Source organism: Dermochelys coriacea, chromosome 13 (genome assembly GCF_009764565.3).
Source record: "Dermochelys coriacea isolate rDerCor1 chromosome 13, rDerCor1.pri.v4, whole genome shotgun sequence".
Taxonomy (NCBI): domain Eukaryota; kingdom Metazoa; phylum Chordata; order Testudines; family Dermochelyidae; genus Dermochelys; species Dermochelys coriacea.
Genome location: NC_050080.1, coordinates 5,553,201 through 5,565,916, shown reverse-complemented (window position 1 = coordinate 5,565,916; position 12,716 = coordinate 5,553,201). Strand labels below are relative to the sequence as shown.

Genomic DNA, 12,716 nt, shown 5'->3' with positions numbered 1-12,716 from the left:
ATTACTAAAGGTCTAGAAAACATGACCTATGAGGGAAGACTGAAAGAATTGGGTTTGTTTAGTCTGGAGGAGAGAAGACAGGGGACGTGATAGCAGTTTTTGAGTACATAAAAGGTTGTTACATGGAGGAGGGAGGTAAAACTGTTCTCGTTAACCTCTGAAGATAGGACAAGAAGCAATGGGCTTAAATTTCAGCAAGGACAGTTTAAATTGGAGATTAGGAAAAACTTCCTGTCAGGGTGATAAACGCTGGACTAAATTGCCTAGGGAGGTTGTGGAATCTCCGTCATTGGATATTTTTAAGAGCAGGTTAGACAAACACCCGTTAGGGATGGTCTAGATAATAGTTAGTCCTGCCATGAGTGCAGGGGACTGGACTAGATGACCTCCGAGGTCCCTTCCAGTTCTATGATTCCTCCTGCCCCACTCAAACCATGGGCGGGGGGATGCCAGTGGTGAGAGGGGGTTTGGCTGAAGCCTGAATTGCTTAGGCAAATTTGGGCTGCCACTAGCTAGAGCATCCTTTAGTTAGTTACCCCACCAACCTTTTCCATCCTTTTCAGATCTGCTGGGAGGGGCTTAGACATCAGAGGCTCTGGACCATCATGCCAATAAGGGCGAAAGAGAGTGGAAATGCTCACCAAATAACCATAATTTGGTTAGAATTATTGGTTAAAAAGAGAGAAGGATTACATCAGTCTGGACAGCAGACCCAATTAACTCTGTGCACCAGACCAAGAAGAAACATAGTAATAGAAACAGGGAGACCATTTGTGTTTTAATTCACTTCCCCTTTGAAAAAAAAAAATGAGCATTGTGCTAATGAAAGGTGTCTCTCAGCACTGCAGCTCTCTGTTTCCTCCGGAACAACAATACCACAGACAGCAGCCTTTGAGCTGGTTATTTCAATTTTATTATTTTTCATTGAGGGCTCTCAGGTTGATGCATAGACTTACAGAACTAGACATCTTGAATGATACCCCTGGAAATTAGGGGCTCCAGATTTATACCAGTGTCATTTAGGGGTGGTTTGCATGCAGAGTTGCACCAGTTTAACTCAAGGTTTGACTGTAAAGAGACTGTTAAATCAGTGGAAAAGTCTGGGTGGACACTCTTATTTCACTTGAAATCAGGTTTATTTTGGCTTAGCTGAAACTGATTAGGAACAGGGTTAAACTAAACCAAAATAAGCCACTCAACCCAAAGATCAAGTCTATGTTAGAAACTACTGCCAATAGAGCAATCTCAAGTATGGGAGTGATTTTTATGCAACATTTCTATACTGGCAAAAGCTCTAGCGTAGACAGTTAGACTGGCTTTGACCAGTAGAGCATATTTCACTCCCTGAACTGGTATAAACCCTACTGTCAAAGGCACTTTTGCTTAATTGCTTGCGTAAGCTGCATCTACATTAGGAGGTATTGTCTGCATAGTTATACAGGTTCATCTTTTCAATGTAGACCAAGCCTAAGTGGGTCCACACAGGAGCTTGGAACCAGTTTAATAAACTGGTGCAAGATTGTATGTAGAGAAGCCCTGAGAGTAGAATCTGGCCCTTTGTTTTCTTGAGATTTGTGTTTTATTTAGTGTCATTCTTTGGCAGCACGTAGCATCTCAGAGCCTTGTTAAGAAGCTGGATTTGGATCTGGTTATTAAACCAGGTGGGCTAGAAAATCAACCTGAAGGCCAATTTCTTCTTCTTCAGGCTCATTAATCTGCTCTCTGGTTTGCACATGGCTGTGATGGATGCTGCACGTTCCACTGGTACATGCAGAACATTCCTCGCAATCTAGTCACTGATTATTTGCTTTTTACTCATTTTAACACATTCACCTTCTCGCCATTATTTTGTCAACATGTAGGATCCTGCACTTGCTCAGATAATTGCTGTGGGAGCATCTGTTTCTTACTTGGCATTGTTTCCCCCATGTTAGGCTCCTTAGCACAATACACCAAGGAGCTTAAAGCAGTCATAAAACCAAGTGGGAAATGATGCATTGCTTTTGACACGGCATTGCCACTGTGCCCATGTTACCAACTCCAGCAAGTCACTCTCCCCCGGAGGCCCAGAAATGCCCATTTTAATTAGGTTCTTTCAAATTCCTGCTGCAGTTTCTGGGTTGCGAAAAGGGGTTGCAGCCATATCAGCAGCTTGAACGTCGTGCTGAGCCAAACGAGGGCAGCTTTCTGCAGAGTTCTCCTTCCGCTAGTCACCTATCATTCCAAGCTTGGAGAGGTCATGCTTTGAGAACCAAATGAAGATCATAAAGGGGTCTGGTGCTCTCAAATGTGGTGGCTGAGCTCTGGTGGTGATGTCTGGGTTTTTACCAACCCCATTTAAACCCAAGCACTCTATTCTGCTGGGCTCTTATTTCATACCGCTGCCCATCACCATAGTACTAAGCATCAGCCACTTAAAATCAACAGCAAGATGCCTAATGGACTGGCCTGGTCCTCTAGTTTCCAAACCTGGGAGCCTTTTTGTGTTCATTATTTGTGAGCAGCAACCAAGGAAGGGGATAATGTCTCCCAATTCCTTTATTTCCACCCCACTATCCCAGATCAATCTATTTCTTTTCATTTTTGAGGAAAAAAGTCAATATTTTCCCCTGGCAGCAAATCCTCTTTATGAAGAATGTCATTTTATCAAAACCGCAAATTCCCTTCAAGAAAGAGTTTTGATGGAAAATTGGCAACCAGTTCTAGTGATTTAACAAAAGGTGTTCATTTGTTGGGAAGGACATGGATGGGACCGAATCCAGATTTTGTCCTCACCCCAAATTACTAAACCATTATGATTTGTTCTAATAAAATCAGCTCTCACTACAGAAAATTCTTTACCCTCTAGAGTGTTTATAATGTATCTGAACAATTTCTCGATTTTTTGTTTTAACCCTTGCGTTACTCAACCTCTATTCACTCCCACTCTTCATGATACTTCTTGGGCTCAATATGCTGGTAAATGGGTAAAATGCTCTGTCCCGTTATTCAAGAAGTCAAACTAGCTGATATAACAGTCACTTCTTGCCTTCCAGTCTATGAATGAATCTAGGACTACTCACTCATATGTTTTATCTGTTATACTGTACGATCATCAAGGCAGGGATTATGTTTTAAAATACTTTTACACAGTTCCTAGCTCAGCTGGGCCTTGATTTCAGTACATGGCTCAAGAATATTCCAGCAGAGAGGTTGCCTGCATACTTATTACAAGAGAGAAACTCTAGTTCAAATTCAGATAAGCCTTCTCTATCAGAGAGAGGAGATAAAACCCACACCTTTGATTTTCTTTAGCTGAACAAACTCTTGACGTGTTAGGAGATTTTAATTAGATTTTTCTTCACAGTAATTGCCGATGCTATGGCAACATAACTGGAAATGAAAAGATCAGACAGACACAGTATCCTCCTCCGAGAGAAATCTGTAACCCCAGCTTCACCCTTTTGGGGTGCCATACAGAGCGGTGTATGGACAGAGCTGGGCAGAGGGGTTTAAATGCAATGACTTGTTCATGTTGTCTTGCATTGGGAAAGGGTATGTGGATGAAAGGGACAAATAATTGGAAAAAAATAAAGAAAGAGTATTACAGCAACAGGATGGTTAACTGAATCCTTCCTAAGGTCATTTCCCTGGGGCCTCTGCTTGTGAGCAGAGGATGGGACACATTTGCACCCATAGGCAAAGGTTGAGTGTAAGTTTTGAGGACTGCAGCATGTGGCCTCATATTGATTCCAATCCTAGCAGCAGCAGCCCATGTCAAAGGCTCCTAGACTCTGCAAAGCTCTGAAATGTAAACTGCTCTGCAAACACAACACAACACATGTGCAGGTGCAGAGGAGACTGATCCTCTAGGCTTGATTGTTCCTTGCAACTCATAGAGCAGAGCAGAGCAGAGGTGCTAAAAGCCCGGGTGATGTTCTCCCAGGAGGGAGCCAGAGAACATGAAGCCTGCCTGCACAGAGGCTTTTTTGAGGGTGACTGTACATGGGTGGGATCTGCATACTGGCCCTGATTCACAAAACCCTTAAGCACTTGCTTTAGATTAAACACATTCCTAAAGGATTTGATGACTCAAGGCCTCTACAACCAAAGCAGTACAGACACAAAGTCACCCAAACTGTGAAGTTTCTTCCCAAACTGTCCCCTTTCCCAGGGCTGATTTCTATTCAGCTGCTTCAGTGATTTAACTCAAACAAGCAAAGTCCAGAGACAGAATTTTACTTACATAAACCTGAGCCTCTAGTCTTCTTGTAAGCCAGCTGCTTCCCACAGTTATTTATCTCTCATATGTGAATGACTGTCAGCTATTTGTCTTGCTGATTTGGAGCTAATGAGACTCACCTGGTCCAACTGAGTCAGCAGGTAACTCTGCATCTCCCCAACAAGTTCCTAAAGCCCTGTCAGAATGGCCTTAATGACCTGCCAGTGCCTCTTATGCTTCAGGTCTCAGAGTAGCAGCCGTGTTAGTCTGTATCTGCAAAAAGAAAAGGAGGACTTGTGGCACCTTAGAGACTAACGGATTTAAGTGCGCTGTAGCTCACGAAAGCTTATGCTCAGCTGAATTTGTTAGTCTCTAAGGTGCCACAAATGCTCCTGTTCTTATGCTTCAGTCATCCTAGGTGCAAAATTAAAGCAGGGACATCAGGGCAAATGGTTGTATCCTTAAAACCGGAAATTAATATTCAGCTATCCTCAATCCAAGCTACAGTCTTGGGCCTCTAGTTTTGCATAGACACCTGAGTACAGATGTGCTATGTTCTTAAAATTTGGCATTTGCTGTCCTGTGGCAGAAGAGTGTGGCATCTGAGAAAGTACAATACGATTCTCATTCTGTACCTTTCAGAGTAGGAATACTATGAAAATTCAAAGTACAAAGCTGGAAGCAGGTGCAATAGGCAACAGGATTGAGATGGGAAAGCAGGACAAAATTCACAAGAAAGGGATCTAAGATGTAGAATGGTGGAGAGAAACAGTCTAAGGAGACAATGGTCTTTGATATCATTCTATTGTATGAAATAGAATACCCCCTGACTTACACCAATTAAGGTATAATTCCAGCATGAAGCTCTAGTTACTCTGGCTTTTCTTTTATTATTTATGCTGTCATTAGGATCCTTTGATGGAATTACAGCCTGATTATGTGCACTTGGAGAGTAAATTATACTTTATATTAGATTATTATTATTATTTACTATTATTAACTGCCTATATAAATAGTTGAGATAATACTTTTCTCACTGCAATAGTGGTGACTTAGACACAAAAGTTGCAAGGAGATTAATGGCTCTGAATCTTTTATGAAGATTATTATTGTAATTATTATAATTATACTTCAATACAAGGAACTATGTTAAGTGAACTTTAAGGTGCAAATGAGAACTCAGAAGAGAGGAAATGTCACCGTTAAGGCACACCCACCCAGACTCAACTTTGCCCCTTCCAGTACATGCATATTGATGATCTATAATTAAATGATTACATATATTTTTCAAATGGTAGAATACAATTGCTTGATGGCTTTTACATCACATCTTGTAACTGTTTTTCATTCCTTTATACTTCCGGTAATTGAGCCGTCATTGTGACGGAATGACATTATCCTGTAATAGCCCAAATTAACTTTACTGAATTAAATTAAACCTGATTGAATTAGGGTTAACACCTTTGGTGTACATTGTAGTAGAAATAAAAATGTTAATGTACTATTGTGAGACTGTAGGGATCTTCTTGATCAGGAAAAGAAGATTAATGCAATCTCTGGTAGGTAGGAGGAAATTCAAAGGTCTTTATGGAACAATACGTTGTGAAGTGGATTTCATAGGAAGTAGTTTGAGGTTAAGAGAATGCAGAGTCTCCTCTCCAAAGCTAACCTTGTGAAGATATGTTCCCGGGAGAGAGATCTATTGTGTCTGGCTTCTGGAAACTCCAGATCAACTCCCCCTGATCTGTATAAAAGTGTGAACTAAGGGCTTGGCTACACTTGCAAGTTAGAGCACATTAAAGCAGCCCCAGGCACCCTACCTCATGACCCGTCCACACTGGCAAGGCACTTAGAGGGCCTGAACTCGGCAGCTGGAGCGCTCCTGGTAATCCACCTCCATGAGAAGCATAACGCTTGGTGCGCCCCGGCTGAAACACCCCAGCATCAGTGTGAAAGGGGTTTTGCATTACTGAGCTGCAATCGGCCTCCAGAAACATCCCATAATCCCCTGAAGTCAAGAGTAGCCATGCCCTAAACTTGTCATGAGGGTTCTTTGTAGTTGCAGCTGTGATGAACTGGGTGGGGGTTTGAAGGCTTGCTCCTACCGGAATCACCTTTGGATTGGTGGGTTCCTGGTGAATTTATTAGCATGGGTATAGATTCTTTGATTGTTTTTAGTATGTTTTCTCTCCAGTGCTTTTTGCTTTAAGAATAAAGTTGGCTTACTTAGAAAGATCTGTGTGGCACTTAGATCTGTTGACAATCATTCTGTTATCAGGGTCTGAAGAGAAAGCAAGCAGGTGTCTTTGGGCAGCCTATCTATGCTGGGAAATATGCAATGAGGGCAGGGAACTATGCAGCCTGGAAATAGCCAGGTCAGAGAGGAGAGAGATGCAGGACTCTCTCCAGGAATCGGCTAGGGAGCTGGTAGTTGGGAGTGGTTTCTCTTGCTGAACCACTGAGGTAAATTGCAGTTGCAGTTACCCTGAACTATGACAGGGTTTCATCCCTCATTTTTCAAATAAACTTTTTGGTTGCATTTGCAAAATTGGAGCTTGCACATTTTGTGCCTAGAATTGAATTTGTGGGCACAAAGCTGAGGGTTTGCATCTCCATCTGCTCAACCGCGGGCACCTCATCTCCGGTTGCTTGAGGTGGAAAGGCTCAGGGCATGGCTACACTTGCAGATATAGAGCGCTGGGAGTTAAACCAGCCTTTGGAGATTGCAGCAGGGACAATGCTGCCTTGTGTTTACACTGTCAGATTCAAGCGCATTGGTGTGGCCACATTAGCAACTCTTGCAACGCCACAGAGAGCAGTGCATTGTGGTAGCTATCCCAGCGTGCAAGTGGCTGCAACATGCTTTTCAAATGGGGGAGGAGGGGGAGAGTGTGACAGGGAGTGCATTGTGTGCATGTGGGGGGAGAGACAGTGTGTTCTGGGGGGCTGAGAGCATATCAGCATGCTGTCTTGTAAGTTCAGACAGCAGCAGACCCCCCAACTCTCTCCCTCTCACACACTCACATCAGCAGCATTCCACAGTAATTGTTGCTTTGTCCCGAGCCGATAACCAGCCAGCTGTCAGAAACGGAGCTTTGAAAGGGCATATCCGCATTCCTGCAGCCGATTCCAAAACAATGAGAAGAGTGGCCACTTGACTTCAGGGGATTATGGGACGTTTCCAAAAGCCAATCAGCACAGTAATGCAACACCTTGTTCACACTGACGCCCGGGCGTTTCAGCCAGGGTGCAGCAAGCGTTATGCTTCTCATGGAGGTGGATAACCAGGAGCGCTCCAGCTGCAGAGTCCAGACGCTCCAGGTGCCTTGCCAGTGCGGAGGTGTCAGGAATTAGGGTACCTGAGGCTGCGTTAATGCGCTCTAACTTGCAAGTGTAGCCAAGCCCTCGGTTTTGTGCCTGTAATTCATTTTGCGGGCATAATAGTGGAGGGAGGGGCACGTTGTGGGTGCTAACTTCAGCATGGAGAAAGTGAGTCTACCATGCAGTTAGGGCATTTGATCAAATCATAGTAGTGAGGAGATGCAGGAAAGGTTATTGGCCAAAAAATATCTTGAGCTAACCCTGTCTATGGAAGATATCATGTGAAGTCACCCACAACTGCACAAGGAGGATGTGGTTTATGTCTCATCAATGTACATTTCATGGGACAATAATTCCTTTTCCTCATGAAAATTAGCAACACAGTTTACCCCAGTGTCTACCTAATTACCCAGAGTATGGAAGGCTCAGCCAAGCGTAGCTCAGCCTTGCGCTAAATCTGTTCATAATTATCACAAAACTCACCAGAGTGTTTGTAAAAACAACCTGCTTTGAAACTGAGAGAGTTTGCCGCTTTCAGGGCATCAGAAACAGGTAGAACCACATATCCAGTGCAGGCTTGGGGAGAAGCAACTTATCCTAGCTGCAGGAGAAATGGAGCACATCTGAGTTTGTTAAAGGCACCACTCTTGGAGCTGAGTAGGGAGAAAACTGAAAATATAGATATGCAAAGGAAAACCACAGCCCTCAGGATAAAGAGCAAAACCCCACAAAGTAGACAAACATGACTCACCGTCCAGCATCAGACACCTAAGGCATTTATGAGCTAGAAAAAAGCTGTAGTAATTTCTCCTTCTCTCCTCTAATCCTGACATTGCCTGAAATGAAATAATGGCTCTGTCCAACTGTTGGCTTCTACCGCCTAATAAACAGTAATAACCTTTTGTCCACAGGCGTTTACTTTGCCCCGGATACCGGTTGTCTCATTTCCCAAAGTGGAAAGTTATTAACTAGAAATGCAATAGCACAGCTCATCAGCACATCACTCGCCTCCATCTCCAAACTTTCCTGTCCTAGCTGCTTTTCTTCATAAATTAGTGCATTGAGCCTGCAGCTATGGGCAATTCTTTGCTCTTGGAAGAGAGAGAGAAAAAATTATTATGGCATGTCTCTCCTATTGAAAATACCCCAACTTCCATAGTCATCCTGAGTTGATGGTGACCTCAAAGGGCCCAATAGGTGGAAAGTCTGCAGATGGAGAGGTTATGGCTCTGGAAAGAGTCTGCCCTCAAGGTGACCCATAGTATGAAAAGTGGCCATTGCTGTCTGGGGAGCAGGAATGTCTAGGGAAGAGGGGCTGATTCCATGTGTCCGGTCAGCAGCCTCTGCAGTCCTGACCCCCAAATGGACTGAGGGCTTATTTACACTTAAAACACTACAGCGTCACAGCTGTCCCTCTGCAGTGCTTCGGTGTAGATGCTACCTACACCGACGGGACAGGTCCTCCTATTGATGTAGGTAATCCACCTCCCTGGAAGGTGGTAGCTAGGTCGATGGAAAAATTCTGTCCACTTAGTACTGTCTACACGGGGACTTAGCTTACCTACCCTGCTCAGGGATGTGAGTTTTTCACATCCCTGACTGACATAGTTAAACCAACCTAATTGTCTAGAGTAGACCAGGCCTCTAATCCAATGCTTCTCCACTGAAGCATTGGATTAGAGATTAAGGGCTTGTCTTCATGTACAGCACTACATCAGCAACACTGCAGGTGTACCACTGTCGTGTTTTAGTGAAGATGCTACTACACTGACAGGAGAGCTTCTGCTATCAGCGTAGTTAATCCACCTCCCTGAGTGGCAGTAGTTAAGTCGATGCAAGAAGCTCTTGTGTTGACATAGTGCTGTCTACATGGGGGATTAGGTCGGTATAACTCTGTCACTCAGGAGGGGATGTTTCCCACCCCTGAGCTGTGTAGTTATACTGATATAGTCTGTAGTGTAGACCAGGCTAGATTAGGTTAGAGAGGAAGAGAGATTAGATCTGATCAGATTAAATTAGATTCAACTCTCAAAAGATTTAGGGAGAGGGGTTTCTTGGATAATCATCCAACCTTTCCCTATTATGCTCACAGTGTAAATACACAGATAAATTAGATAAAAAAATAAAATACTTTTGCTGGAAAATTGCAATGTAACACAACTTTATTTCTTAGAATTCAGAACCCTACCACAAAAGAACCAAAACCAAAGAGAGACAAAGCAGGCTGACCCTTAAACAGAGAGGCAAAACTCACCTCACCTTGCTCTAAACTTTCAGATTAGCAGCCGTGTTAGTCTGTATTCGCAAAAAGAAAAGGAGTACTTGTGGCACCTTAGAGACTAACTAATAAATTTGTTAGTCTCTAAGGTGCCACAAGTACTCCTTTTCTTTTTGCTCTAAACTGGCTCTCTTACAATTGACTGCCAAGGAGACAGGTCACACCCTTTCCTACAGAGCTCACTGGCCTGCAAGCAGAACCAGGAAACTCCTTAGGATTTAAAGTGACAGCTTGTAAATTTTGCACAGTTTTCAATGCACCATACCCTGAACAGTTCAAGACACCCCAAAAGTGAGCTACCAGTCTTAAACATGCAAGGGTAAACTTTCTGGGCTGATATCTGCTGGGGATGGAACTACGCTAAAGAAAGCATCTTTTCCAATAATAAAAGGCAAATTGTCCTGCATCTAAACTGCACAATATGAAAATGATCCTAAATCCTCCAAGGGCTTAATATGAAACAATTAAACAGTTAGCAGTGTTTTCACAAGATGCCAAGGAATTAAGATGATATTATGGGCAATGAAGAGGACAAAACAGCATTGTTAATCTCTGAGAGAGGGGAAGGTAATATCTTTTATTGGACTTCTGTTGGTAAAAGGGACAAGCTTTCAAGATGCACAGACCTCTTCTTCAGGTCTGGGAAAGGTACTCAGAGTGTCACAGGTAAATACAAAGTGGAACAGATTGTTAAGCATAAGGAGTTAACACATGTTTGAATCGTAGAATCATAAGGTTAGAAGGGTCATCTAGTCTAACCATGCCAAGTTGCAGGATTTGTGGTGTCTAAACAGTCCAAGACAGATGGCTATCCAGCCTCCTTTTGTAAACTTCCAGTGAATGAGCTTCTACAATCTCTCTAGGCATCTGTTCCATTAGCCTACTGTTCATACAGGAGATTTTTCCTGAGATTTAATCTAAATCTACTCTGCTGTAGAACCCATCGCCTCTTGTCCTACTCTCTATGGCAAGAGAGAACAACTTTTTTCCATCTTTTTTATGGCAGCCTTTCAAGTATTTGAAGACCACTCTCATGTCCCCCCTTAACCTCCTCTTTTCCAAACTAAACCTACCCATTCCTTCAGCCTCTGCTCATATGGATTGGATTCCATCCCTCTGATCATCTTCGTCACTCACCTCTGGATCCTTTCCAATTTCTCTACAACTTTTCCTTACATTGGTGACCAAAATTGGATGTGGTACTCCAGCTGAGGCCTAACCAGCACCAAGTAGAGTGGTTCTATCACCTCCCATGACTTGCATGCTATGACTCTGTTAATGCAACCTCAAATTGCATTTGCTTTTTTTGCAGCATCATCACATTGCTGACTCATGTGGAGGCTTTGATCCACCACAACTCCCAGATCCTTCTCAGCAGTGCTGCTGCAGGCCAGTTATCCCCTACTCTGTTTGTGTGCATTTGTTTTTTCTTCCCTAAGTGTAGCACCTTACATTTGTCTTCATTGAATTTCATTCTGTTGTCTCTAGCCCAGTTCTCCAATTTATCAAGATCCCTCTGAATTTTAGCTCTAGCCTCCAAAGTGTCAGTAACCCCCGCTCCAGCTTTGTGTCATCTGCAAATTTGATCAGTGCGTTCTGTATTCCTACATTAGGTCATTAATAAAGATGTTAAACAACACCAGACCAGAACAGATCCCCCCGGAACCGCATTTGAGACCTCCCTACAATCTGACATCATTCCATTAATAGAAAAGGAGTACTTGTGGCACCTTAGAGACTAACAAATTTGTTAGTCTCTAAGGTGCCACAAGTACTCCTTTTCTTTTTGCGAATACAGACTAACACGGCTGCTACTCTGAAACATTCCATTAATAATTACTCTTTGTCTGCAGTTGTTTAACCAATTAAGTGTCCACATAATGGTAGCTCTGCCAAGCCTGCATTTCTCCAACTTACTTATCAGAATGTCACCTGGGACCGTGTTCCAAAGAGATCATTCAAAATGAAGTGGACAATTAACAGTCTGTGACATTGATTACTTTCCCCACATCTGAAGAAGAGCTCTGTGCAGCTGGAAAGTTTGTCTCTTTCACCAACGGAAGTTGGTCCAATAAGAGGTATTATTTCACCCAACTTGTCTCTTTAATATCCTGGGACCAACATGGCTGCAAAACCACAAACAACAATTCATAATCACTTTGATGCTCTTTCAGCATCTCATGCAGGGACTTCTCATCGGGTAACGTGTTGGCAAGCCACTTCCCTCCTTTGTTAGAATACTGACAGCTGTGTTTCTTATGAGCAGAACCTGTATATTGATTTATCTGGGAGTCAAATGAGAAGAGAGTGGCAATAATCAAAGCTGGATGTTATGAAAGCATGAATCAGAGCCGCCAAATCAGAGCTGGGAAGACAAGGGCATACTCTGCTAATGTTCTCACCAGAAGGCAATAGGAACATGTAGAGAAAAAGTTTCAAGGTGTTCCTGTATCAGAGTTTTAAACAACACTTCAGAGATCCTCAGGGATGGTATTGAAACAACTGAGAGACTGTACGCTCTTTGGGGCTGGGCCTGTCTGTTTGTTCTGGGTTTGTACAACACAGTGGGGTCCTGCTCCATGACTAAATGATACTACTAATAAAACTGCAACCCATAGAAAGGCAATGTGAGTATAACAAAACCCCATCACAGTTCCTCAGTGGGGATTGAACCTGCAACAATTAACACCAAAAAGCACAGTTGCCCCACCTTGGACTAAATGAGTAACTAACTCCATTAACTACTACCAGTAGTAGGCTTTTTTATCCTTGGCATGAAACAGCTTCTAGAGGATGACGTGACACATTTAACCAGTGGGTCGTATAAGCAAAGGCAACATGATTAATAAACACCTTATATTTGTATGTGACGGTCATTTGCCTTGAGGTGCAATCCAGACAAGAAATGGCTTGTGT

General features: G+C 43.1%; 1 long non-coding RNA gene across 1 annotated transcript; it reads right to left on the bottom strand.

Annotated features, from left to right (window-relative positions):
- Nucleotides 1-1,259: 1,259 nt before the first annotated feature.
- Nucleotides 1,260-4,242, bottom strand: LOC122456550. Its single transcript, XR_006275481.1, has 3 exons — nt 4,226-4,242; nt 3,279-3,372; nt 1,260-2,242 (listed from the first exon to the last, which is right to left on the bottom strand). It is a non-coding gene; the product is annotated as an uncharacterized LOC122456550 (long non-coding RNA).
- Nucleotides 4,243-12,716: the final 8,474 nt, after the last annotated feature.